A 27,851-nucleotide genomic window follows, 5' to 3' on the forward strand; every position below is an offset into this window, starting at 1 on the left:
GAAAACACTACAGACATCCCCTCACTGACACCACAGAGAACCAAAACTAGAAAAAAACGGAGCCTGTAGAGTAGTGTGGATCGGCCATTAGGCCACAAAGAAAATGAGCAACTGCCATTCTAACAACACGTTACAGAAAAAAGAAACAGAACAATAGGTAATTTAACAGATTTAAAAAAAGAGAAATAAAATTTGCCATGTTGTCTATAGGCTTTATGTACAGCAGCAATGCTCAAGAGAGGGAAGAAAGAAGACACTCTATTAACTCCATCATTCTAGTTTGTTTACTGCTTGGTCAGACCTGAGGGTTGTATTATTTTCAACCCCCAGACACAACACTACTGGAGGGAAGATAAATAATTAGTCATGAGATGAGTTTCTCCCTTCATCCATCAGCCTGGGGAACATGGCAACCCTAGGAGAACTGAAGCCAAATGAGAGTCCTCTCCCTGCAGTGTTTTTGTTCCCCAGACACTGTAGCTTTAGATTTACTCTAAGAGAGCGTGACTTTGAAACACTCAAAAGTTTGCAAGGATGACTCCATCTTTGTCAAGGTGTTCACAGATTAAAAGGAGTGCTTTAATCTGAAATAGGGAGACGAAATGCAACTTCATCAGACTGCGCGGAACAGTAGAAACAGTTAAACTGAGTGTAAAATTTACTTATATCTTTTTCGAAGCAATTCCTGCTATTGAAATCTCAGACACTAATGCATTTACTCTTAAACTAACATACCGCACAGAACATTTCTCATCTTCTTTTCCGAGTAATTTGACAGCGAGGAGGATTTTACGGCCTGTCATATAGGAAGCCATGGAGAAACGTGGGACACAAGCTGTTAAGTTCTATTAAAGATCATTAAATGGCACTCTAAAACCAACACTGAGGTCCCACCTGAGTGACACCACAGGAAAACCTGCTGGTAGAGGAATACATTACCTGGAGAATATTTTCAATATGTCAGAGTGTGAGACGTGTCTCTGAGAGGCGAACGTTTTTTGAATTGTATTTGCTCTACTCTCCTGCAGTGAAATCTGACCAGATGTTTTCTTAAACCTCAAGTGGTGCATGGAGATTTAAAGCGTCAAAAAGCATTTTCCACATGTAAAGACTGATAAGCTATTCTATCTAGACTCTTATTCATTAAACGGGTTGTGACTGTTGGAGTTACACCACTATCTAAGATAGCCTCTAAACAACAGAGGAGTTAGGTTCTCTGATAGGCTCCTTCAGCTGTTGAATAATTCATGTGTGCCATTTGCCAGACTCGGGATCCGTGACTGAAATTAGACAAGGACTGAATGATTGAAGATTTAATGAGATAAATATTTCTGATGTTTCAGTGGTCAAACAGTCCTGGTAGTTTGCTGTGTAGGTGGGGCTGAGCACCTACATATTAAATAGATGAAGAAAATGAAAATGTTTGAAAGGGAAGAAGTTGAGATTTGATTTAATTTTTATAGCACCAATTCGCAGTTCACGTTTTATACTATAAGGCAGGGACTGCAAATATTAGACTATACAGGAACTGGAACCACCTGTGAGGAAGTGCTTTGCGACAGTGTGAAGAAAACCTCCACTACAAGCAGGCTCAGGGAATATCAGCCATGTGTTATGACCAGTTGGGTGTGAGGGGAAAGAGATGAAAGAGACAGGAGAATAGAGTGCCACAGATTCATAATTTCTCATGATAAAGGATTTATTCAAAAATAAAAATATATATTTAAACTAAAAATATTACAAATGTAATAGGAGAAATCCTTAATAAATAAATACAGTAAAATACATATTATTATTAATTACATATAAATTACAGAAACCTTGATGACACTATAGATACTACTGTATACCTTCCTGTATAGCTTTAGCCTAATTTTTGTTGTTTTATATTGCTTAAACTCTACTTATCAAATAACCAAATGATAAAAAATTCCAGTATCCTCATGAAGATCAATAAGTGCAGGTCAAACAACACAGTTTAGTTTAATTTCTGATTTCTTCTCCTTCATTTCTTCTTTCGCTTACCTGCTATTTGATCTCCATTTTTTTCTTTTTCCATACTTGCACCCTTCTGCTTGTTGCGTGGTACCAACCTCTGAAACCCCTCTTCGGTCCATACAACTCTCTTTTTCAGTCACTCTCCACAGCTTCAGCGACATGTAATGACTCTGAGCTGCAGCCTTTCCTTGGCTGTCACAGAGGGGCTTTTAACAAGGTCCTTCACTGCTTTTGCTCTTTCCTCCATACTTTACCATGCTGCCATCACTTCCCCCTCTTTCCCTCTGTAATTTTACCTTTCTCCGAGGGTAAAGTGTACAGGTGCCTGAAGAAATTGGAAGTGGTTAGAGCATTTTCTGCGTCTTAAGTAGAAACCTACATATTTCTTAGCCACCTTCAGGCATTAATGAAGACAGATTGTTTGAATTTGTTTGATCTGCACTCTCATAATGAATACAAGGATCTTATATTTTACTTAAAGGTACAGTCAGTCATTTTTGTTTTGCGTTTGTAAATTAAACAAAAATAATATTGGACTAAATATACATGTCAACCTGTGTGTTCTGGTAAACTTGGAATTTATCCATTAAAAATATATAGGAATAGGAACTACTTTCCAGTAGCTTCCATACTGCTCCAATATCTTGAACACAATGATTGAGATGACATTGTTGTTCTGCCAAATCACATTTTATGTGGCTGGCGACTGGCTACATCACCCCTAAAAATAACTATGGTAGTATTAGTAGTAGTAATAATGTATTTTATTGAATAAAGAGGTAATTTCATCAGTGATGTAGATTTAAAGCACAGTTGAACTGAAACATAGCAAACATGCAAACTGTTCTGATCGAAGCAAGGCTGTTGCTGTGATTTGCAAAGTGTCTGCATATTTTCATTTGTTCTCTAAATAATGTCAACAAAGTAGCTGATTTAGCCGTAATCACTCAAGACTACCAGCTAATTTTGGCTTCCTGAGCCATTAGTCTGCTGGCACATTGCTGGTTACCAGCAAAGGAGTTACTTTATTATTTTAGGTTGTTATATTTTTCTATTGCTATTCTAGTCGAATTGGGCTTCAGTGTGTATTCACAGTACAGCTCCAGTTCCAGTTGGCAGGAACTCAAAAGGATGCTACATGTCGAAGACCAGCAGCAGCTTGTATTCAGTTTGAATACTGAACAAAATTATTACGGATCAGTTTGTGCCTTTTATTGGTTTGTTAATTCTGTAAAACCAGGCGAGTAAACGGGCAGATGGTGAAGTTAGCTGGAAAAACAATTGATATTTTTTATTTAAAAAGGTGACATGAATTTCATGGGTGCTTCCCAGCAACACACTTAAAAATCTCAATGGATATTCTGAAGATCATATTCACTGAGGTTTGCAAATATGAAAAGAGCTGACTACATTTTGAAGTAGTAGATTCCTTTTATATTAAATGTAAGTCACTGTACGCATGACATTATGACTTGGGGCTAAGCCCCTCTAAGACTTTGAAGCTAGATTTTCAAACATTCTTAGGATTAAACCTTTGTGTTTTATTGTCCAGGAAGGGGTCAATGTAACCAAAGAAGTGGGAAAGTAAAGGACAGAGATGATGCGACTGACATATTAAAATATCATCCTCTTCCTCCTCACCTCAAGTCTCATGTCTCTTGTCTTGAACTGAAGCCAGGGTACTAACAGTCAAAAATGTGCACAAATATGTTTATTCCCTATTTTGTTATAATTGCTCTTTCTTAGCAGATTAGACAAGCAACCGCACCATCTTCAGACAGCTGACAATGAGCCGTCTAAACCACAACAACTGCTTATAAGCTAATGTTATGTTGGCTAATCTGAGGCTCAGAGATGACGCTTTCCTGATAAACAGATTATATTGTCACATCATATGAGAGTTTATTCAAGAACGTTAGATCCAGTACAAAGTAAGTTTCACTGCACTGGCTAACAGCGGTAAAAACAGCAGCGCTTACTGATAGAAAAGTTCAGGATATTTTAAACAACTCATCTCAGTAGTTGTCTGAAAAGCCTCCGGCTGATCCAGAACAGTGAAGCGAGAGCACTAACTGGGATTATAAAGAAAGACCATATTTGTCCCATTTTAGCTCTGTTTATTCAGAGCTGAATCCAGAATGTGTCTTGTCACATACAAAATCTTGAATAATCAGAGTTATTCGTATCTTAAAGACATTGTGGTACCTTTTTATCCTAGCAGAGCACTTCACTATAAGACTGCAGGCTTACTTCTGGTTTCCAGAGTTTCAAAGAAGAAAGGAAGGTAGAGCCCAGACACTCTCTCAGCTTTCTTTTTGAATAAAGCGTGTAGTTAGGGCTGGATCAGGTGACCCTCAACCATCCCTTAGTTGAGCACAGCAGGCTCTGGTTGCTGGGCGCTTCCCATAATGCACTGAGCTTTTCTTCCTCACTTACCTCTTTTCACTCCATGTGTGTTTATACACCACTACTGTATTCAGTCATTAGTAAATATTAAATTCTGGCTCCCTCTCTGGTTCTGCTGGAGATTTTCTTCCTGTTAAAAGGGAGTTTTTTGTTCCCACTGTGGTTAAGTGGTTTCTCATGGGTCTGATTGTTGGGGTTTCTTTTTAATATTGTAGGGTTTTTACAGTATAAAACACATCGGGGTGACTGCTGCTGTGAACTGATTTTATATAAATACAAGTGAATTCAATTAAATTGAGCCAGTGCAGGGAAGCCAGAAAGACCACAGCTGACCAGAAAATTAAAAACCATAACCCTTTTACTGTGAGGTGACAATACTTACCATTAAGTAGTGAACTGTTATAAACTGTGGATAATTATGCGTAATGATTGAGTTTAATGATCTTTTTGTGGTCAACTTTTCACGACTGTAATTGCAGGGGAAAGAGGAAAGGACAGATGCCAAAGTAGTTACTTGTAAAACAGCTAAACCTTTCTAAAGAGATTAAGTAATTATTTAATATTTAATTTTGAAGTCCAGCAATATATAAGGAAGGCTTTTGCTCTATTGTTATGTCTTAGACCCGATCATTTATTTTAAAGTAAAAGCTTGAATAAAAAAACCCTTGAGTGATATATTCTTAATTCTGAAATGTCTAACCATATCTGTTTTCCCTTTTCATATTTCTAAATTTGTACAGACATTTATAAATGAGCATTTTTAAGCTACCGGTAATAGAGAGGGGGTATGTATGTTTGTATGCATTTAGAGATAAATGGAGATCTGATGCCCTTGGGCTTGTATTAGTATTCATGACGAACAAGGAAATTAAAGCCAAGTAAATCACCTCAGCCTCCCTGCATTTCAATTATAGACAGCATAAAAGAGGTATTGATCCATAACGGAGAAGACACACGGAGAAGCAGGAAGATTTTTAAATACTCATCAGTCGTCACACTTTCATAAGATTTGGTAAATCTGTTCTTTAATTGATTCCCAGATAGATGTGACAGCCAGCAAGCTTCAGCAGACAAGCGCAACAGTTCAAAGTATTGGTGTGTTAGTGTGAAATACATTCCCTCATGTATTCCTCTGTATCTTTTCTCTAGTAATCATCCTACACTGTTCTCTTAGAAAGTCCCAGAGGTTTCTGATATTCCATCATCTTTAGGAATCAGTAAAGAGGAGGGAGGACGGGCTGGTCAGGTTCACTCAGTGACTCACCTGACTGTGATAAATGTGAGAAAGGCCCAGTTCACACCTAAACCACAGAGTCTCCCCACTCGGACTAACCCCCATCCCTTCCCACTACCCCCCAGGCCCTCTTACAATTGGTTGACCCATGTGTCTCAGAAGCTCCAGAGGTCAGATGTCTGGTAAGATTCTCTAGCTTGATGGAGCGATTACTTTTTTTAATTTCCAAGGAGGGCACAAAATAGGCAAAACTAAGAAATGCGACACAAGTTGGATAAAACTAATCCTAGGCCCTAAAAACCAGGCCTCTCTCCCTATGGCAGCCCAGATAGGCTCCAGGCACTCCGCAACCCTGACTTGGATGAACAGCAGAGGATGAATGGATGGATGGATGGGCAAACAGGTGGAGACATAAAATATGATGAAAATAAGAACAGTGAGACACAGTAATTCAGACATCGAATAAAACTACTATGAGCTGTAAAATTGTGGGCATAAAGCACAAACTCCAGATGTGATGTTTAGTTGTTTTCTGTCTTCTTTTTCCTGGGTTTCTTGTATCCCTATATCATAGGGTTGATGGAGCTGAGCTCTGTGCTCATAGGCTTGTCGTCTCCCCACCTATCCAGTCCTTTATTCACTCTTGTTTTTCTAATATTTTTGTCTATCTATCCCCATTTTCTGTCTATCTCCTAACTTTCCTCTTTGCCATCTGTCTCCTCTCAGTGTCTCTTCTAACGCCAGACGGTCCTTGTGAGAGATGGAGGAGATCACAGAGGATTTCTATTTCTCTGACCCCTGCATGCCCTTCATCTTCCTCTCACAGCTTGATCTATCACACACAAGTGCTTTTTATTGTTATTTGGCAGCTGGCTCTTGGCCCATGGCTTGACTTTTCTCTCTCCACCCTTCTCATTATTGCTGTGTGCTGCTCTGATGGATATAAGCCAGCATATTTTCATTTCCTCTGTACTGTACTACCACTTTTTGGTGTATGTATGACCACACTCCAACTCAAAGCCCGTATTCTTTTAGAAATTGTTGTACAGCTGTTGTCCGATCAGATAATAGCCATTCTTCAACACATTTTGTCTAAAGCACTGCAGTGTTTTCCCTACTGATGTCTTCTCCTATTGATGTTTTAGAAGTCTGCTTTGTTTATTGAAAGACACTCCGCTTATTCCTTGATGCTCGTCTCAGCTGCCTTTGTCACTGTCTCTCCTTGACCCTTCTGAACAGGAGATATCCACTCTGCTGGAGAAAATGTAATCATCTGCTTGACGAACTTCTCAATGTGAAAGAATTAACTTCTTCTAAAATAAGAACTGGAGGATCTCTCCCTCTTCAATTTGTCTTGTGATCTCCTTCCACTGTTTTTCTGCTGTAATGACCATATTGTACACAGAGCTATATTCAACACCTAGGTTTTATAAGATAAACACCCCATAATTTTCTCTCCCTACCAGCTTGATTAGTTAAGAAGATTAAATATAAAGTATTTATAATTAATGACACACGTGTAATGGTACATAAATCAGAGTAATGCAGAAGCTTTTAGTGCTATATACGTTCAGTCCATATAACCTTTTAATTATTTAGTAAATATTAATCAATAACAAAGAAAGGTAGAGGTGATCATTTTGAATTTTAATTTAACCCTGACTATATAAAGTTTTAATTAAAACTGACTGATGTATGTTTTCCTACATAAACAGGTTTTAATTTAGTGTTTCTAAATGTGTTATACAAGACGATTTGTCCTACTCAAATTCAAATTCAAATTCAAATTTTATTTGTCACGTACACAGTCATACACAGTACGATATGTAGTGAAATGCTTGGACAACTGCTCGTGACCTAAAGAAAACAAACAAAGAAAAGGCTATGAATAAGATAGGAAATAAATATGAAAAATTAAAAAGGGTAAATTTAACTAGGAAGGAATAAAATATAAATTAAGGTTAAAAATGAAATAACTGTACAACACAAATTAGAATGAAGGGTAAATTTAACTGGGAAGAATAAGATAAAATATATAAATTAAAGTTGAAAATAAAATAACTGTACAACAAAATACACAATATAGAACTATATAAGAATGTATGAAGAAATCTAAATCTAAATAAATATATACACAATAACAGCAGCTGTACAAGTATTAACTGGAAATGAAGAATATAGTGACCAGTGTTGTGCAAAAACAAAGTCCAGAAAGTCCAGTGTGTGTGTAAGAACCATATGTGTGGGTCAGTACTGTGTGGTGGTGTGATTGAGAGACCGTATCGCCTGCGGGAAGAAGCTCCTCCTCAGTCTCTCTGTGTTGGTCTTCAGGGAGCGGAATCGCTTTCCTGACCTCAGCAGAGAGAACAGTCTGTTGTTGGGATGGCTGAGGTCCTTCACCATCTTCCTGGCCTTGGTCCAGCACCGCCTGCTGTAGATTGAGTGCAGGTCAGGGAGCTCGGAGCGGATGGTGCGCTCAGCTGACCGCACAACCCTCTGTAGAGCTCGTCTGTCCTGCATGGTGCTGTTCCCGAACCAGGTTAAGATGTTTCCCGCCAGGATGCTCTCTATGGTGCACGAGTAAAAGTTCCTGAGCACCTTGGAGGGCAGTTGGAAGTCTCTCAAGCGTCTGAGGTGGTAGAGACGCTGTCGGGCCTTTTTCACCACGGTGTTGATGTGACAGGACCATGACAGGTCCTGCGTGATGTGAACTCCGAGGTATTTGAAGCTGTCCACTCTCTCCACTGGGCACTCGTTGATGACGGGGGTCTGGTAGTTCCTCTCCTGCTTAGTGCTGAAGTCCACTATCAGCTCCTTTGTCTTACTGACGTTTAGAAGGAGGTTGTTCCTCTGGCACCAGTTCTCCAGATTCCTAATCTCCTTCAGGTAGGCCGTCTCGTTGTTATCAGAGATCAGGCCCACCACGACGGTGTCGTCAGCAAACTTGATGATGGTGGTGGAGCTGGTAGTGGCCACACAGTCATATGTGTACAAAGAGTACAGCAGGGGGCTCAGAACACACCCCTGGGGGGCTCCAGTGTTGAGAGTGGTGGAGGCTGAGACATGTCCGCCCATCCTTACTGCCTGTGGTCTGCCAGTTAGGAAGTTGGAGATCCACTGACACATAGATGAGCTGAGTCCCAGATGCTCCAGCTTGGTGGTGAGTGTGGAGGGAATTATGGTGTTAAATGCAGAGCTGTAGTCTATGAAGAGCATTTTAACATAATTCCCCCTTCTAGTGTCCAAGTGAGTGAGTGATGTGTGGAGGAGATGAGAGATGGCATCGTCTGTGGAACGATTTGGACGGTAAGCGAACTGTAGTGGGTCCAGTGTGTCTGGTAGTGAAGAAATGATGAAGTCTCTGACCAGGCGTTCAAAGCACTTCATCACTACTGAGGTGAGGGCTACAGGGCGATAGTCATTGAGAGAAGCAGGGTGGGGTTTCTTCGGGACAGGAACAATGATGGACTCTTTGAAGCATGTGGGGATCACCGACTGAGATAAAGAGATGTTGAATATCTCAGTGAACACAGGAGCTAGCTGGTATGCGCAGTCTCTTAGGATACGACCTGGGATGCCGTCTGGTCCTGCTGCTTTCCTGGTGTTCACTCTCTTGAAGGCTCTCCTTACTTCATGCTCGGAGATGACGAGCACGTTTCCGGTGCTGGCAGTATCTTCCTGTCTGCAGCCGTTAGCGCCGCTAACACTAGCATTGTTGGAGACCTTAGCTGCAGCCTCGAAGCGAGCATAGAAAGTGTTCAGCTCGTCTGCCAGAGTCACGGCCGCGTTCGTCATACCGGTTGTTGGTGCTTTATAGTCCGTTATTGTCCTTAGTCCCCGCCACAGGCTCCTAGAGTCACTCTGTTGGAGTTGTGACTCTAGTTTCCTCCCGTAGCGCTGCTTCGCCTCTTTCACCGCCCTCCGCACGTTATATGACGCGGCTTTGTACGGGTCCATGTCCCCCGTCTTGAGTCCCGTGTTGTAGGCAGCGGTGCGGGATCTCAGAGCGTCGCGGATGGTTTTATCCACCCACGGCTTCTGGTTGGGAAATGTTGTGATAGTCTTTGTCTCCACGGTATCATCCGCTAGTTTCCCGATGAATCCCACAACCGCTTCCGTAAACACGTTGACGTCATCGTCGGAGCTGTTTCTGAACATGCCCCAGTCTGCGTCATCGAGTGCGTCCTGTAACGCGGCCACCGATTGATCCGTCCAGCGCGCGACCTTCCTCTGAACCGGAACTTCCTGTTTTAGCCTTTGTTTGTATTTTGGCATGAGGAAGATGGCGGCGTGATCAGATTTGCCAAACGGGGGGCGGGATTGTGCCTTGTAGCCGTCCTTGACCGTAGTGTAGCAGTGGTCCAGTGTCCTTTCACCTCTGGTGGGGCAGGTGATGTGTTGATAAAAGTTCGGCGCTGCGCGTTTGAGGTTGGCGCTATTAAAGTCCCCCGTCACAATAAGCGCAGCGTCCCGGTGTTGTGTCTGGTGCTGTGTGAGTGCCTCATGCAGCTCGCATAAGGCGGTGACCGTGTCCGCTTGTGGTGGAATATAAACGGCACTTACAATGACCGATGTAAATTCCCGAGGTAGATAAAAAGGACGACACATGATGGACAGTAGTTCCAGATTTGGTGTGCAGGAGCGTGTGAGAGGAACAACGTTCGCACTGTTGCACCAGTTGTTGTTCACCATTAAACACACGCCGCCTCCCCTTGACTTCCCCGAGTCCCGTGTCCTGTCCATGTGGTGAACCGAGAAGAACTCGGCCGGCTGGATGGCGTGGTCCGGCACCGCTGGGTTCAGCCATGTCTCGGTGAAGCAGAGGAGATTGCAGTCCCGAATGTCTCTCTGGAACTTTATCCTGGCCCTGAGGTCGTCAAGCTTGTTCTCCAGTGACTGGACGTTGGCGAGCAGGATGTTAGGCAGAGGTGTGCGGTGTGCACGAGCTCTCAGCCTGTTCCTGACGCCGGCTCGCTTCCCTCTAGGCCGCCGCCGCTTCCCTTTGTTCTCCCTCGAGATCTCACTCGGCCAGCTCGGATCCGGAGTTAAAAACTTCGAATTGTGAGTACATTGTATACCAATAGAAACAAGAGTGTCACTGTCATACCTAATGTACCCAATGGTGATGATTTTGCCGATTTAGAAACGCTGAAAACTAACTTAAAAAACAAAGACAAAGAAAAAGTGGTCGGAGCAGTCGTGACGGCAGCCGACCTCACCGGCGCCATCTTATGATCTCTCTTACACAGAGGAGGTGGATGATGTCAGACTGTACAATTATCTGTGGTTAATTTAACGGGCAACAAGTCCTGTCTTTTAGAAAGGTCAGTTAATATTGTATGGGTTATGAATATTGCAGGTCATTGTATGGTTGCTGTAGTTGCATCAATTTAAGACTTGTAAAAATACCCCCAAATTGTGTTAATGGTTTTATTTTTCCTCCAGGAAAGATGCCTGTTTTAATCTGAGCTCACTACAATGGATGATTAGACGGTTATTTTTTAAAGCCTTTATCAAGGAGCTTTTTTATAACTCATCTTTCCCAGATGCCTCCTGCATCTACACATTTCACACAACATGTCCTGTAGCATCAGTGCCCAGCCATGGCTTTATTTGTCATCGAGAGATTTTACAGATTTTTTTCTGTTTATACATGATGTCATAAGTGCATCAGATTTAGCAGAAAAGCCTAATTTTCATGTGTAGTCCCTAGGCAGGTTGATGGAACAACCAGCAGAAACATACGGATGTAAAATATAAAAACGTCATCCTAAACAAACAAATCAGTGTTGTGCCAAATTATGTCCACATAATTCATTGTGGACAAAATGAAATAAATATATACATTAAAAAAAACAATGAGGCAGCTTTGATGTATATATTTCTCAAAACTGGAGGGAATTAATTCTCAAAATGCTCAAAAGTGCTTTTCTATAACGATATGGAACAATTATAACACATCAAAAGATGACTTAGAGATAAATTCCCACATTCCCAAAGCACAGACAGAGCAACCGTGTTTAAAACTGTACAAATTGAGTTAAAATCATTGTATATAATTACATTTTTTTTGGTTTGCACTAAAATCATTCCCACCACCACACCCCCGCCTATTCTGTTCATCAATTCTCTTGTCCTGTTTTCTATGTTGTATGTGAATGGCCTGTGTTATTGCTGTTCTGTTTTTTCAAATAGTTTGAAAAATGCATTTCACAGTATTTGCTGCCTTCTTAGGAAGCATGAAAGTACATAAAAATGAAAATCGATGTTGTTATATTGTAGGTGCTTGTTTTTTGTTGTTGTTGTTTTTTTTATCTCCAGCACTGAACTTTCATATGTGTTATTATAGAGTAAAATCAGTCATAATTTTGCTTGTGAGTTTTCCCTTTCCGGTGAATGTTGTCAAGTAGAATCAGCTATCTATATTTGCACCCAAAATGCCATAAAATGCTGCCTTTAGTTTAGCAGCTATAAAGCAGGTCTACAAAATCCTAAAGTGAAGATGCAGGAGGAATGAGCGGCAAACAAAGAAGACCCCAATTTACTAGCATACCAATTTGCACTGCTATCACAGTATCAAAGGTGTTAACCAAATATAGTAGTTAATTTTTACCACGCAAATTATGGGCATGACAGCAATTTCACAAATTATTCAAGTTCTGAAGTCTAGTATAAATCCGGTAGTGTTTGAGAGTGCGGCGTGTAGTCACGAACCTCCTGACTTCTTGTTTCTAAAAAAATACGCACCATTTCAGTTGAATTAAGGATGATGGCAGAAGCTCGACAAGACATTTGCTGGAATAGGAGTTGCAGATAGTTGCTAGAGGTTGTGAGTAGTTACAAGGAAAGTGATTATTTAAGGCCCAGCCATGCAGGTCTACAGATCAGTCAGAAAAACAGCATATTACTGCAGTCGTAGTTTAAATGGAAGTGACATACTTTTCTACAAACACTACCAGCCTCTCTTTGATATGTAGTAAAAAATATAAAAATTGCAACCCAACTCAGAAATGAAGACTGTTCTTCTTCAAAGTAAAAGCTGCACCTTTTGAAACATATTGGATGTACTGCTGAGATGCAACTTTTACTTTGAAAGTGAACCCTCTCCATTTCCAGTTTGTGTTGCACTTTCATTTTTTTTTCTACTACAGCCAAGATAGTAACTGGAGAATATTTGCAGACAAATATTAATAAATATTATTACAGGCAACTGTAGCAACCTTCTAGCAACCAACGCAATCGCTAGGAGGTTTTTGGTGCAGCACCTTCTTTGCATTTCTTTCCATTTCTTCCAGCAAAAGCCAGCTACTGTAGAAACACATTTTCCCCTATCAACCTGTGGTTGTATCACATCCAATATGACCGTATGAACTAAAAAGATATTGAAAGCCCTATTCTCAAATTATTTGTACAGTAACAAAGATAATTACCACATTATGTCTGTTTCTCTTCATGTGATGCATTCATTTCTCACCATGTGGTTATTAGCCTCAGTCTTAATGTTAATATTAATAACAGGTTTCCATATAAACTGTAGCAGACTGTTTGAAAAGAGTAAAATATTCCTTATTGAATCTTACTGAATCATCGCTTCATCCTTCAAGATTTCCTCTGAGGGATTTTAGCTCGATGTATTTAAGGCACTTAAATGAGTCAAGAGTCAAAAATGGCCATGAGTGTCTACTAATTATTTGTACTTATAGACTCTGAATCTATTACAGTTATGTCTGTTGCCTGCTCTCATCTTGCTATTAATGATCTTCTCCTCTTGTCACTTCTGCACACCATTAGCCAAAGCTCCAATCAACCAGGAAAAAGAAAGTCCACTTAAAAACAACAACAAGAAAACACTACGACCTTGATTTAGACGGGCTTAATACAGAACACAGCTGAGTGCAGCTACATATCTCGTGGTGTATAACTCTGTCTTGAATGATGATGATGGACTATTGAGATGAATGGACTGCTGCTCTTTGATGGGCCCTGTAGTGGTTTGACACGTTTTTTGCATCATCTAGTAACTTTTGTGTCAGGGCAGTGTGCTGAGTTTCTCCATCAAGTCTGATGACACATGACAGTCCCTGACATGTCTGACTCAGCTGATTAACAATTGTGTGTGATCATGTGTGCTGCTGTTACCTTCTGGGCTCACGAAGTGCCACTCACTCTTTTTTCCAACCTCTGTCAGTATTGGCTACAGCAGCTCCCCTAACTTTATCTTTGTGTGTTAATACAGGTAATTTTGAAATCTTTACCTATAAAGTATACATAAAACCAAATACCTTTAAGAAGAAAAATAAACAAGCTACCAACAAGCGTTTGATTTGATATTGCTATTTTCATTTCACACACTGTTAGTGTAGCTCAAGGCACAAAAATAAATCCTGTCTTGACACATCTCAGGAAGTTCCATTTTCTAGGTTACCGGGGTGACAACGCCATCAAGCAGTTTTCCACTTATTGTCACGACTTCTAGAGGTCTGTTACTTTATCTGCATTGTGCTCTGTGGTCCGAGTGAATGATAGCACGCAGGTACAGAATGGCACGCTAGCCATAAAGTGAGTAATCTCTTGTGTAAAAGGGAAACTTTGCACTGAGGCTTTATCTGTGAAACTTCAGTGACTTGGAAGTTTTCCTGTGAAAAAGATGCCATTTCTTTTTCTGGTAGATCGATTGCAAACCACCCATTATGTGGAAAACAGATCCATTACATTGCAACCCCCTGCACAGTGCTTATTGATGAAGATGTCTGTTAAATGTATGAAGCTGTCTATCACATGCATTATGTGACTATTTAGTGAGTTCAACCACTCACTAAATACTCATCGAGGACCACCTGTCATGTATTGCTAGACATGTTTAAACCTCTTCATATGCCAGCTCTTTTATGGGGCTACTTGCTCTACTTGTGTTGTCACTCAATAGCCTTGTATTTGTCTTGTCTGTTTTTTTCTTTGCTCTCAAACTTGTGTATCTGTCTCTCTGGTAGGTGAAAAACCAGGAGATGGACGATACAGCTCGAGTAAATATATCAGACATTCATGTTGCCTTGTAGTGTTGCCTTGTTTCCGTCCTGTGAAGTTGCAGAATAAAGACAAAAGTTAAAGTAATTTATGCCAAGGTCTTGCACAGCCTTTCAACACATCATTCTGCAATGTTACCTTCAGGTTTGACAGTAAAGGATGTGGTATACTCCAGATGATCTAAATTCTCCCAGGTATTGTACTTTTATCCATTGACAAATGAAAAAAAAATTGTGCTGCTCTGAGCCTTGATGAAGCAATATTGCACGAAAATGAGGAAGTTATTTCACTGAAATATTTGTGACTTTGACTATAAAAAGACTAACATAGAAACCCCCCACTGAGAATTATCCATTTCAGTATGCATTTTGGGTTAAAGCTGAATACATGTCACATTAAACCTTTGTCATATAGCTAAATCTGTTCCCTCTTAAAGCTATGATGGACCTACTGCTCTACTATATATTTCTATCACAGCTTTGCCACAGACATATTTCAAAACCGCTATTTTTGGAATATTTCCATTGTACCACAGCTTTTTTACTCTGTAAGGCACCCTGCTGACAAATGGTTACTTTTACAAGAAACAAAGCATTACCGGTAAGTTGAGCAGACAAACAAACTTTGTGTTTTACAAAAACAAGTTTAATTTAAACAAGTCTGAACTTTTGTTTTCAAGTATGACAACTTGTCAGTTCAGTCCGTTGTTGATCGCGTCTGCAGGAGACCTAACCACTGAACCATATTTGTGCATGCACATTAATAAGAGATGTCTCACTCTTGAAGGAGTTGTTTGAGCCTTTTCACGCTGTAAGTCCAGCTTTTTGCTGTGGTTGGTCAGCTGTGTAAAGTCAAATCAAATAATAAAAACTCCCACATATTATTCATGCAGCACATTCAAAAACAACTGGAGCTGACACATTTAGGGAAATGCAATATCAGAAATATGTGCAAGAAAATAAGAGACCACAATAAAATCAATATGAAAATATAATAAACCATAAAAGAATAAGCCATTTTTGTTTGCTGTGTTTTTTCTGCTCAACTTTCATTTGCATGCATCATAACGGCAACACTGCCGGGAAGTGTCAAATGTCAGGCCTACGTGGATCACGAAGAGAAAGTTAGTCAGTGCTTCAAAATTAGATTTTTTAGAAAAAAATCATAATGTTTGACATTTGCTCATGAAAGCACTTTATATACAGCATATACATATATGTAACGATTCCCTACATAGCACGTCAGCACAAACTCCTCATATCAGCTGTAAGCATCGTGGTGATGATTTGGGCTTCTTTAGAAGCCACAGGATGTGGACACCTTGCAGTCAGTGAATTTGGAACTTTGTATGCCAAATGTCAATTTTTGTATAGTCAAATGTAAGACCTAATGTTCAACAGCTTAAGCTTGGTGTAATTTGGGTCATACAACAGGACGATGATCCCAAGCACAGCAGAAAATTTATAAAAGAATGGCTAAAAAAAAAGGAAACAATCGACTTGTTTCTATGGCCCAGTCAAAGGTTTGATGCTCTAGCAGGACCTCAAGAAATATTCTGTGCATAAAAACTACCCACAAACCTCAATGTAATGAAGCACTGTTGTAAAGAAGAGTGGGACAAAATTATCTCCACGATGTTGCGAGAGACAGACAAATAATTACAAAATTATAACTTTAACTTATTGCTGGTAAATGTGGTTTTATGAAAAGTAAATCGTGGGATGTACTTGCGTTCTACAGGACTGCATACTTGTAGTGTGAAAGATTTTTGTCCCTTAAGCTTAGTGATGTTTGTTTTTAAGATGGAGTTGGCATTCTGTTTGTCAGACATGAACGTAGAATACTGAAATTAAAACTGAAAGCTCACACTCTACTATTTTTGAGTCTAATGTGTTAGTGTACAGAGCCAGCACAACCAAAAATTACCACCATCTTAATGTGTTGTGCCTCGGCGTTCTGTTGTATTTTTCCAGCCACACTGTGTTACTTTGATGGATCAACTATTTATGCAACCATTATGCAGGGAATCATAGTGTATCTTTTTCTGACACTGAAAAAAATGAAAAATCTTTCTCACATCTTACTGTAGATGCAGTACAATGTGAGCAACGTGTGAGCACATGAACCCCAAGGGAAACTTGACTGCATCATTCATCATCAACAAAATAGGTAGCATTGAACACATTGTTTAAAGGTGGCATGGAGGAACATAAAAGAGAGAACAGCAGAGTGTCTTCAACATCAGTAGAAACGATACTATAATGTATCTATCACAGAAAATTTATAGAAAAGAAACACGGACACACACACAAATGCAAAAGGAATCCAACAACTCAGTAAATAAATCTAACAAAAAGATTAAAAAGCAAGGTGTGAGACATTTTGAAAACGAGGCTCAAGATAAGAAAACATGCAGACGTTCGTTTTAGTTTTTCATCCAATTACATGAAATAATTATGGCATTTTTGTAACATATTAACAAAGTGTGTATATCATATTCAGACAAAATAAGTAGATGGTGCCCGATGGTCCTTTTCTGTTTTCCATAAAATAAATGTTTTCACAAATTTAATCGCAGTCAATCATGAATATAAGACCAAATTTTTAGTATAAGAGCATTTAAAAATAGTCATGTCAGGGTTCAATCTGTGAAGAACAAAACATGATTAATAAGACATATATTGCTTGTAAAATATTTTGTGCCTTCACTTGATCCTACCATCGCACCTGATTTTGTGAGTCTTTAATCATTACAATGTTTTCATAGAAACTGAATTCAGTTTGTAAATGACTTTTACTTTTCTAATGTCTGTTAACTTTGTGACTTCAACCATATCAAGTACAATAATGAGTTTTTTTTATTTGCTCCCCATGGACCTCATTTTGGATTAAACTGTTGAATGGTTCGGATGAAACAGGGTACCTTTGTTGCCAGGCAAAAGCTTGAGAAGCATCCACATGGAAATAATTAAAAGCATTAATAAAGGAGAGACAAACAAGCGTTTTGAACCGACAGATTCCCATGTAAGTGTAGCCAAGTACAGGATAGGGTAGGGGAAATTAAAGTAAGATGGAGAGAATGGGCCAATAGCTAGATTCGCAGGAGGGATAAAGGGAGTTGCGTGGAGAAGAATGACTGGAGCCACAGGTAAAGTTGCTATGAATTGTATTAAACTATTTAGCAACAATTTAACAGCATTTTATGAACAGGAATGAAAACATAAAATAAAATACAGTGACAGCAATAATAATAACAGTCAGAATCCTATCTGAGCTCAGATATGTCAGTCTTGCCGGCTTAATAGTCAGTGTTCAGTCAAGTCAAATCCAACAGGTCAAAAGTTTGTGATTGGTGCGATTTCGTCCTACCGCACTGTTGCAATTGTTCGTGAGAGAAGAGCAACCTGCCCTTCTGGGCCAACTCAGAATGGCTGTGGTTCGGTTCGGTTCAAAGGGAAAGGCTCGCCATCTTCCTCGTCAGGAAGAGATCCAGGTCTCACGATCCCATAAAAAAAACCTAGCCTGTAAACAACAGGACTATTACTAATTCAGTTCACACTCTAATGATATACATGGCCATATGTAAATAATGTAAGTGCTATAACAAAACAAGCACAAAACATTAATTCTAATTTCTAACTATAGTCTATACAGTGCATCTTAATCATGAATGCAATCTTTAAATCACAATCAGCTTATTCTATCGTCAAGGTGCACATTTCTATCAGAAATCAGAAATAAACCATAAACTATGGTAGATTATTTTTTACAGTATTGCCCTTTAACTGAATTACAGGAGCATTGCTTTACACTGCATAGCAATGAAGCAATATATTATTTACACTCAATGTACAGAATAAAATTACCAAAAGAATATACAAAAACCCACAGGCTGTAGTTTTACAGTATGTGGTAACGTATCAGCACAGTAAGAATACACACGGACATCTATCCAGTGCCGCTCGAGCATCAAATGTAACAAAATAAAATAGATTCATGACCTTTAAGATCAACATTAACTTATTCCATCATCTAATTTTAGTGCATTTAATATTCAACAAGTAATACTAGAACATCATCAGCACACAAGCTGAGTGCTCAAAATGGCTGAACTCAGTGAGAAACCCCGTGTGTTCTCCCACAGTGAAAACGTGGTCAGCTACAGCTATGAGCATTAGGCTAGTTAGCTTTTCAATTAGCCTGATTCGCCCAGTCCCAGTTTAACTCACCAGCACACTTCTAATGTTCAACTCTCAGAGAGGATCTTGTTCAACTCTCAGAGAGGATCTTGTCCACTTCATCCGCTCCCGCGCAGATCTACAACATTGAAATCAGGCCATTATATTCCCTGTTAACTTCTTGTTAGCTTTTTAGCTTCAAGGTTAGCTTAACAGCTTCTGACTCACCGCGATGGTTTCAAGGTCCGAAATGTTCACAATAAATCAGGTCCGTTTCTCCAAGGTCCATGCAGATCTCCGGTATGGATATTTGCTCAATTTATCAAGTTAATAGTTATTTTCCAGCGAAAAGCTTGGCGGTGAAAATCAGTGATGGTCTCGTGCACCTCTGTCTCTCTCTGTGTCTGAGCACGTGACGGTACAGAGCAGGGGAAGGCGGGGCTTGTTCCTTCCTAACCAGTAGGGGTGTTAAATATACTCTTTGGGTTTTATTCTTATATTTATAGTATTTATCTTTTATTATTGATTTATTTTTGATCAACTCAGTGATTAACAGAGTAATGATAAATCCCAATTAACAATAACATGTTGTAGTGCATTACTGAGTCGTGTAAACTCACTGGGTTACATCCTCCCCTCTTAAATCTCATGCACGTCCCCGTGCATGGCTCTGGGGGAATAGGTAACATCATGAGCAAGGGAGTCGATGAAAGCTTTGTTCAATCCTTGAAAGAGTGATTTAACCACTGTTACTAGTGGGTTACCTAGCTGAGGATAAGTGAGTCTTTGGGATGGTTGGCGAATTCTTTCAGATCTTCTGATCTGTGTTTCTGTTTGCAAGGTTTCAGGTTCATCATCGTTTTCAACTTGTCTTTCAGGTGAAAGTTGATGAGTTGAGTTCTCTGACAACGGTGAATCTGACAAACTGGTCGACAAAACATTTTTGTCTTTTCGAGTGTCTGTTTCAGACTCACTTGGTGTGTTATTTTGTAGGCTTGTGTCACTTTCACTTGGTGATACGTTTGTTTCACTTTCACATTCTGTCTGAGGTAGGTCTGTTTCACGGTCCATTTGAGGTAAGTTGGTGTCAGTTGAACTTCCAATTTCGCCTTCAGGTAAGTATGTTTCAGTTTCGTTCTCAGTTTCCTTTTCAGGTAAGTCTGTCATGTCCGGTAATGTGTTAGGTTGTTCGTCATCATTTACAGGATATTTGTTTTGTTTGAATCCTTGTGTTGGCGGCATGGCGCATACTTGGTAGAAATGTCTGTCTTTCACTTGTGGAGGTTCAGGGTAATAAAACTCATCTTCCTCTTCCTCAAGTGTTTGGTCGGAGTCAACTTCCAAAGCTGAACTTTGTCTTGTGCGTGGTCTGTTAGTTTTTGTGACTTGCTCGGGTTCATGCTCTGTTGGTGAGAGAAATCCACAGGGAAGTAACAGATCTCTGTGGAGCGTTCTGTTGGGTCCATCTCCGTTTTCTGGTTTTACAGTGTATACTGGTAAGTTTTCCATTTGTTTGGTAACAATATACACTGTTTGCTCCCATTTGTCCGCTAATTTGTGCTTCTCTCTCAGGCGGAGATTTCGAACCAAGACTCTGTCTCCCACATGTAGTGTGGATTCACGGATGATTTTGTCAAACCGTTTCTTGTTTTTGTCTGCTACTTTCTGGGAGTTTTTGATGGCTATTTCGTAGCTCTGTTCGAGGTAGCTTTTCAACTGCTTGACGTATTGAGAGTGAGTCAACTGTGGCTTGTTTGGCTGTGGCAGGCCAAAGGCAATATCAATGGGCAAGCGAGGCTGTCTACCAAACATTAACTCATAAGGAGAATAGCCTGTTACATCATTTTTTGTACAGTTATAAGCGTGAGTAAGTGGTTTTACGAAGTCACGCCAGTGATGTTTCTCGGTGTCTTTCAAGGTACCAAGCATACTGAGTAATGTGCGATTGTATCGCTCAACAGGGTTGCCACGAGGATGATAAGGACTTGTTCGGACTTTGCGGATACCGAGCAGAGAGCACAGTTCTTTGATTGTACGCGATTCAAAGTCTCTCCCTTGGTCGCTATGAAGTCGCTCTGGAAAGCCATAATGAACTAAGAAGTTCTCCCATAAGTTCTTTGCAACGGTGGTGGCTTTCTGGTCTTTGGTTGGAATGGACACAGCATACTTTGTAAAATGATCCGTGATCACTAGGACATCTTTAGTGTTTTTACTGTCTGGTTCTATTGAGAGGAAGTCCATGCAGACTAGCTCCATGGGCCTGGAAGTTTTAATATTTACCAGAGGAGCAGCCTTGTCTGGCAGGGCTTTTCTACGGACACATCTCTCGCAAGCTTTCACTTTCTTTTCGACATCAACTGCCATTTTTGGCCAGTAGAAACGTGACCGAATGAGTTCCAGTGTGCGTTCGACCCCTAAATGCCCCATGTTGTCATGAAGATTAAGCATAACTGTAGGGCGTAAGGAATCAGGAAGGACTAACTGCAACAAGGTCTCTGGCCCCAACTGGCGTTTCCGGTACAGTAAGTCATTTTGGAGGTCAAGACGTTTCCACTCCCTTAAAAATAAGAGAACATCGTGAGACTCAGACTTAGTATCGGCTGGTGGACGTGAGTCAGCTGCCAGCAGCTTGATGACTTTACTAATGGCTGGATCTTTTCTCTGCAGGTTGACAAGATCAGTATGGGTGTATCTGGGTAAGGCTAGGAGATTGTTATCATTGCCTTCTTCTTGAAACATGTCTGGAATGGCACCTGCAGACATGGCAAGTGACTGGACTAGAGCACAAGAGGGTTCAGTCTGATCCATAGCCATATATCTTTGACAGGCTGCCATCACGGTATCGGATTGAAGTTGGAGCTCGACATCTTTGACTGAGGACAAGAGATGGGATCTGAACTTATCAATGCGCTGACATTCCTGGGTAAAAACTGGATCGTCTTCAGGTTTGTCATGTGGTTTCCTAGATAGTCCATCTGCATCAAGATTTTGTCTCCCAGCTCTGTACTTAATGTCAAAGTTATAGGTGGACAATGCAGCCAACCAACGATAACTCGTGGCATCAAGCTTTGCTGTGGTCAGAAGGTAAGTCAATGGGTTGTTGTCGGTGATGACTGTGAATGTGTTTCCATATAAATAGTCATGAAACTTGTCAGTTATGGCCCACTTTAAAGCTAGAAATTCTAACTTGTGGGCGGGGTATCTAGCTTCACTACGGGATAGACCACGACTTGCATAGGCTATAACCTGTGTGGTTCCATTCTGCACTTGATAAAGAGCCGCCCCAAGTCCGGTTGTACTGGCATCTGTGTGTACCAGGTAAGGTAGCTTTGCATCAGCATACCCAAGGACTGGTGAGGTGGTGAGTTTTTCAATAATAGTTTGAAACGATTTCTGGCACTCTGGTCCCCAACGATCACCAAAGGGCTCTTTGGGGTTCAGATACTTTGGATCACTGGGTGGGTTTTTACTATGCTTTCGTCTCGGAGGATAGCCAGCTGTGAGGGAGGTGAGGGGCTTGACAATTTTTGAGTAATCTTTGACAAATCTCCGGTAATAACCGGTAAAACCAAGAAACGATTGGAGTTCTTTTAAGGTTTGGGGTCTCGGCCAAGTCTTGAGTGCTTCAGTTTTTTCGGGATCAGTCTTTACGCCGTCTCTAGATACAATGTGGCCTAGATAACGGACTGATGTTTGGAAGAAACGACATTTGTCGGGCGAGAGTTTCAGCCCGTACTCTCTGAGTCGCTCAAGAACATGAATGAGTCGGGTCTCATGATCTTCAAGGGAACTGGAAAAGACTATCAAATCATCCAAAAAGACTAACACTTCTCTCAGATTGATGTCTTTCATACACTTTTCCATAAGCCTTTGGAAAGTGCTTGGGGCATTTGTTATTCCCTGGGGCATACGATTAAATTCGTAGAAGCCGAAGGGGCACACGAAGGCCGTCTTTGGCTTATCTTCTTCACACATCTCGATTTGATAGTACCCTGACTTAAGGTCCATCACAGAGAACCACTGAGATCCTGCAAGAGCAGAAAATGACTCCTCTAAGTTTGGCAAGGCATAGGCATCGCGGATGGTCTGCAAGTTAAGCTTCCTAAAATCAATGCATAACCGCACATCACCATTCTTTTTGCGGACCACCACTATCGGTGATGAGAATGGAGATTCAGATTCTCTGATTATGCCTGCATCTAAGAGGGCTTGTAAGTGCTTTTTAACTGCCTCGTAATCATGGGGATGAATCGGGCGAGATCTCTGTTTGAAGGGGGTTTCATCTTTTAAGTTGATGTGATGTTTTACATGTGTGGCATGCCCAAAATCAAGATCATTGTGTGAGAAAACATCAGAGAAGGTGTTTAGCTTTTCAGCTATCTTCTCTTTCCACTCTTCAGATAGTGGTGATTCACCAAAGTCGAAACTGAGAGGGGGTCTTGAGGTTGAAGTCTGCTGCTGAGAGTTACACGTTGCAGACACCTTTTGGTCGCCTTTCTCAGGCTCAGGACATGGCATGACACAGTCAGGGGCAACTAGCTCAGCAATTACACAGTTAGTGGGCAATGTAATGTCATGGTTAGTCTCGTTTCTCAGCAACACAGGAACTTTATAAGGTCCGTGCTTTGGCAGAGATATAAGGCAACAATCTACAAACACACCACCAGGTAGGGAGCCGGTAGTGGGCTGTTCAATAAGTGCACACTGTTCAGGCTTAGCGTGGCTAGCATGCATAAAACCTTCCACTAGTAGCTTTTGATTTGCGGGAAGGACTTCTTGGGTTCTACTTTGAAGTTTTACCAAGCCGATCTTGCCACTGTCACTTTGTCTTTTTCTGGATGCTAATGTCTTTAGCACTTGTTGGTATCCATAAGGGAGTACCTTAAAGTCAGGTAAGGTGTTCTCACAAAGATGCTCATATAAGGGGTCAAGTGTATTTGTGCCAATTAGTAGAGGTGTGTCTGAGTTTGAGCGAATGTCAGGGACAACTAAGGCAAGAGTAGATAGTTCAAGCTCTGACTGATCGAGATCTTTGGGGAACATGATACTCGTCTCAATGTATCCCAAGTAAGGGACTGTCTGACCATTCGCACCTTCGACCTCTAGGAGATCACTGATGGGTTTTATAGGATGATCAGGTAAGTGTTCTTGATAGAAGGATTTGGCAATAGTGGTTACTTGAGAGCCTGAGTCGAGCAAGCAACTACATTCAATGCCATTGATAACAACTCTGGCTGTGCATTTTCTACCCACAAGTCTTTTGGGAAGTTTAGGCACTGAGTGAACATTAGCTGTTTCACATTGGGCTTTTGTTGTCTTTTTCTCAGTGGGACTTGGTTCAGATTTAGCACCCATCTGTCCCGCGACAGGGGCTCTTTCTAGTTTAAATTAAATGACTCATCAACTGGTCTGGATATCTCCCATTCTCGCTGCTTCTGTCTGAGGGCATTCCTTTTAGCTGCTACTAATGCTGGGTTGGGATCATTACTACAGCTGGAAGCGATATGACCATCTTCTCCACACTTGAAACAGTATCCAGGTTTGGGTTTGGCTGACACTGCAGCAATTTGTGGTATCTGTCCCGGCTTGTTCTGAGTTTTGGTACTTGGGTTCCTTTTTGCTTCCTTTTGAAGTTTCTGCGATCTTTTCTCTGTTTTATCAGCTCTGAGCTGTGCGATTTGAGACCTGAGGTCAGCAATTTGCTTCTGGAGGTCAGACGAATTGCTGTCCATTTCATGCTCATAATCGTTCCTACCTTGAGAGCGTGTGGTTTGCACGTTAGAATAAACACGAGTCTTTTGGATCCCCAAATGTTGTTTCATGCGGGTTGCTTTACTTGCCTGTTTGTCCTCCTCGGTGCGTAGGTGGAGGAGTAGCTCGGCAAAATGAGGTGGGTCGTCTTTCTTTTGTTCAAGTTGAAGGTTTGCAATCAATGAGCTGTCCCAACACCCTCTACAAAACTGTCTCAGGAGCTGTTTATTGATGTCACTAGAAGCAATTCCGTCTCTTTTTATGACTAGGTTTAGCACTGTGTGCAATCTTTGCAGGTAATGTGAGGGTTTTTCACCTCCATTCTGATTGGTGTTTAAGAAGCGAGCAAAGAGTTCGTCACCGTCCTCTACAGTTGCATAGGCAGAATCAAGATGTTCAAGGTAAGTTTTGGGGTTTGCTTTTGGACCAAAAGCTTTCACCAGGTCCGCTGCAGGGGGTGAAAGACTTTCAACAATCTTTCGCACAACTTGAGTTTCGGTGAGCGAAGGATCAGTCAAGCAAAACTCTACGCTGCTGCGCCAAGTGTCATAGTCAGTTTCGAAAGGAGGATGTGGAACTCTCCCTGAAAAAGGTTTCAGTCTGTATTGCGAGTTTGGTGGGGGAATGACTTCACTGCTTTTAACAATGTGCTCTACAATAACCCGCTGCACTTCAGGTGTGCTTAAAAGGTTGGTGGGAATCTGAGGGGTTTGTTTCTCAGCCTCTGCCGGTGGGTGAGTATTCAAGGCACTTACATGGTTGCTATTGGGTGTTAAAGGAGAAGAAGGTAGGGCCTCATCACTGTGGGGCACTGGCTCTTGTTCAGTGGAAGGCTCAACTGTGTGGACATCCCCTCCCAATGACTCCCCAATTTTAGCTAGTTCATCCATCAAAAGGTCTTTAAACGATCGGTTGCTTCGTGCTGCCACATCTTTAAGCTGTGACAGGTAAGTTACAGTAGCTGATGCGCTGGTTTCAATGCTATACGCACTGGCTAGGTCTCGAACGTGATAGACAACTTCAGGTTTCACAGTGCAAGGTCTGTCATAAGGCAAATATCTTTTCTCTAGTTCTTTAGCAGTAGCCTCATGTTGAAATTCCACAATAATCTGACCACCAGTTGGTAGCTTAATCTGCCTACTGACAGGACCGAAAGCTTCTAAGAACTCAATTATTTCTTTATCAATGTCTGTGTTAGTTAAACCACTGACCAAGACAGCATTTTGAACTTTAACATTCTCTGTTTTCACAACCTCCATGGTTAGGACACGTAAAAGTACCAGTAGAAAAAAATACAAGTCACTGTGAAGCTCCAGGCACTCTTAATCGTTTTATTAAATTTTGGGTGGACTAACAACTCTGCAAACCCTCCTGGCTGGCTCGCCACTTTCTGTAGCCAAGTACAGGATAGGGTAGGGGAAATTAAAGTAAGATGGAGAGAATGGGCCAATAGCTAGATTCGCAGGAGGGATAAAGGGAGTTGCGTGGAGAAGAATGACTGGAGCCACAGGTAAAGTTGCTATGAATTGTATTAAACTATTTAGCAACAATTTAACAGCATTTTATGAACAGGAATGAAAACATAAAATAAAATACAGTGACAGCAATAATAATAACAGTCAGAATCCTATCTGAGCTCAGATATGTCAGTCTTGCCGGCTTAATAGTCAGTGTTCAGTCAAGTCAAATCCAACAGGTCAAAAGTTTGTGATTGGTGCGATTTCGTCCTACCGCACTGTTGCAATTGTTCGTGAGAGAAGAGCAACCTGCCCTTCTGGGCCAACTCAGAATGGCTGTGGTTCGGTTCGGTTCAAAGGGAAAGGCTCGCCATCTTCCTCGTCAGGAAGAGATCCAGGTCTCACGATCCCATAAAAAAAACCTAGCCTGTAAACAACAGGACTATTACTAATTCAGTTCACACTCTAATGATATACATGGCCATATGTAAATAATGTAAGTGCTATAACAAAACAAGCACAAAACATTAATTCTAATTTCTAACTATAGTCTATACAGTGCATCTTAATCATGAATGCAATCTTTAAATCACAATCAGCTTATTCTATCGTCAAGGTGCACATTTCTATCAGAAATCAGAAATAAACCATAAACTATGGTAGATTATTTTTTACAGTATTGCCCTTTAACTGAATTACAGGAGCATTGCTTTACACTGCATAGCAATGAAGCAATATATTATTTACACTCAATGTACAGAATAAAATTACCAAAAGAATATACAAAAACCCACAGGCTGTAGTTTTACAGTATGTGGTAACGTATCAGCACAGTAAGAATACACACGGACATCTATCCAGTGCCGCTCGAGCATCAAATGTAACAAAATAAAATAGATTCATGACCTTTAAGATCAACATTAACTTATTCCATCATCTAATTTTAGTGCATTTAATATTCAACAAGTAATACTAGAACATCATCAGCACACAAGCTGAGTGCTCAAAATGGCTGAACTCAGTGAGAAACCCCGTGTGTTCTCCCACAGTGAAAACGTGGTCAGCTACAGCTATGAGCATTAGGCTAGTTAGCTTTTCAATTAGCCTGATTCGCCCAGTCCCAGTTTAACTCACCAGCACACTTCTAATGTTCAACTCTCAGAGAGGATCTTGTTCAACTCTCAGAGAGGATCTTGTCCACTTCATCCGCTCCCGCGCAGATCTACAACATTGAAATCAGGCCATTATATTCCCTGTTAACTTCTTGTTAGCTTTTTAGCTTCAAGGTTAGCTTAACAGCTTCTGACTCACCGCGATGGTTTCAAGGTCCGAAATGTTCACAATAAATCAGGTCCGTTTCTCCAAGGTCCATGCAGATCTCCGGTATGGATATTTGCTCAATTTATCAAGTTAATAGTTATTTTCCAGCGAAAAGCTTGGCGGTGAAAATCAGTGATGGTCTCGTGCACCTCTGTCTCTCTCTGTGTCTGAGCACGTGACGGTACAGAGCAGGGGAAGGCGGGGCTTGTTCCTTCCTAACCAGTAGGGGTGTTAAATATACTCTTTGGGTTTTATTCTTATATTTATAGTATTTATCTTTTATTATTGATTTATTTTTGATCAACTCAGTGATTAACAGAGTAATGATAAATCCCAATTAACAATAACATGTTGTAGTGCATTACTGAGTCGTGTAAACTCACTGGGTTACATAAGGATGCTGTTTTTGTCACAAGAGACAAAACAGATATCAAATGTGTTTTTTTGTGTTTGAGGATCTTTAGATGTAAATCATATTCATTA

General features: G+C 40.7%; 3 long non-coding RNA genes across 3 annotated transcripts in view; 1 reads left to right on the forward strand and 2 right to left on the reverse strand.

The window, feature by feature from the left end:
• The window catches only part of LOC145420539 (uncharacterized), a 90,765-nt gene that overhangs the window by 27,442 nt on the left and 35,472 nt on the right, over positions 1–27,851 (forward strand). The window lies entirely within an intron of this gene.
• On the reverse strand, positions 17,812–19,257 carry LOC145431964 (uncharacterized). The gene is made up of 3 exons (XR_013912299.1): positions 19,069–19,257; positions 18,892–18,979; positions 17,812–18,184 (listed from the first exon to the last, which is right to left on the reverse strand). It is a non-coding gene; the product is annotated as an uncharacterized LOC145431964 (long non-coding RNA).
• LOC145420538 (uncharacterized) lies at positions 26,103–27,548 on the reverse strand. Its single transcript, XR_013901862.1, has 3 exons — positions 27,360–27,548; positions 27,183–27,270; positions 26,103–26,475 (listed from the first exon to the last, which is right to left on the reverse strand). It is a non-coding gene; the product is annotated as an uncharacterized LOC145420538 (long non-coding RNA).

The sequence above is a fragment of the Astatotilapia calliptera genome, chromosome 2 (genome assembly GCF_964374335.1).
Source record: "Astatotilapia calliptera chromosome 2, fAstCal68.1, whole genome shotgun sequence".
NCBI classification, from domain to species: Eukaryota; Metazoa; Chordata; class Actinopteri; order Cichliformes; family Cichlidae; genus Astatotilapia; species Astatotilapia calliptera.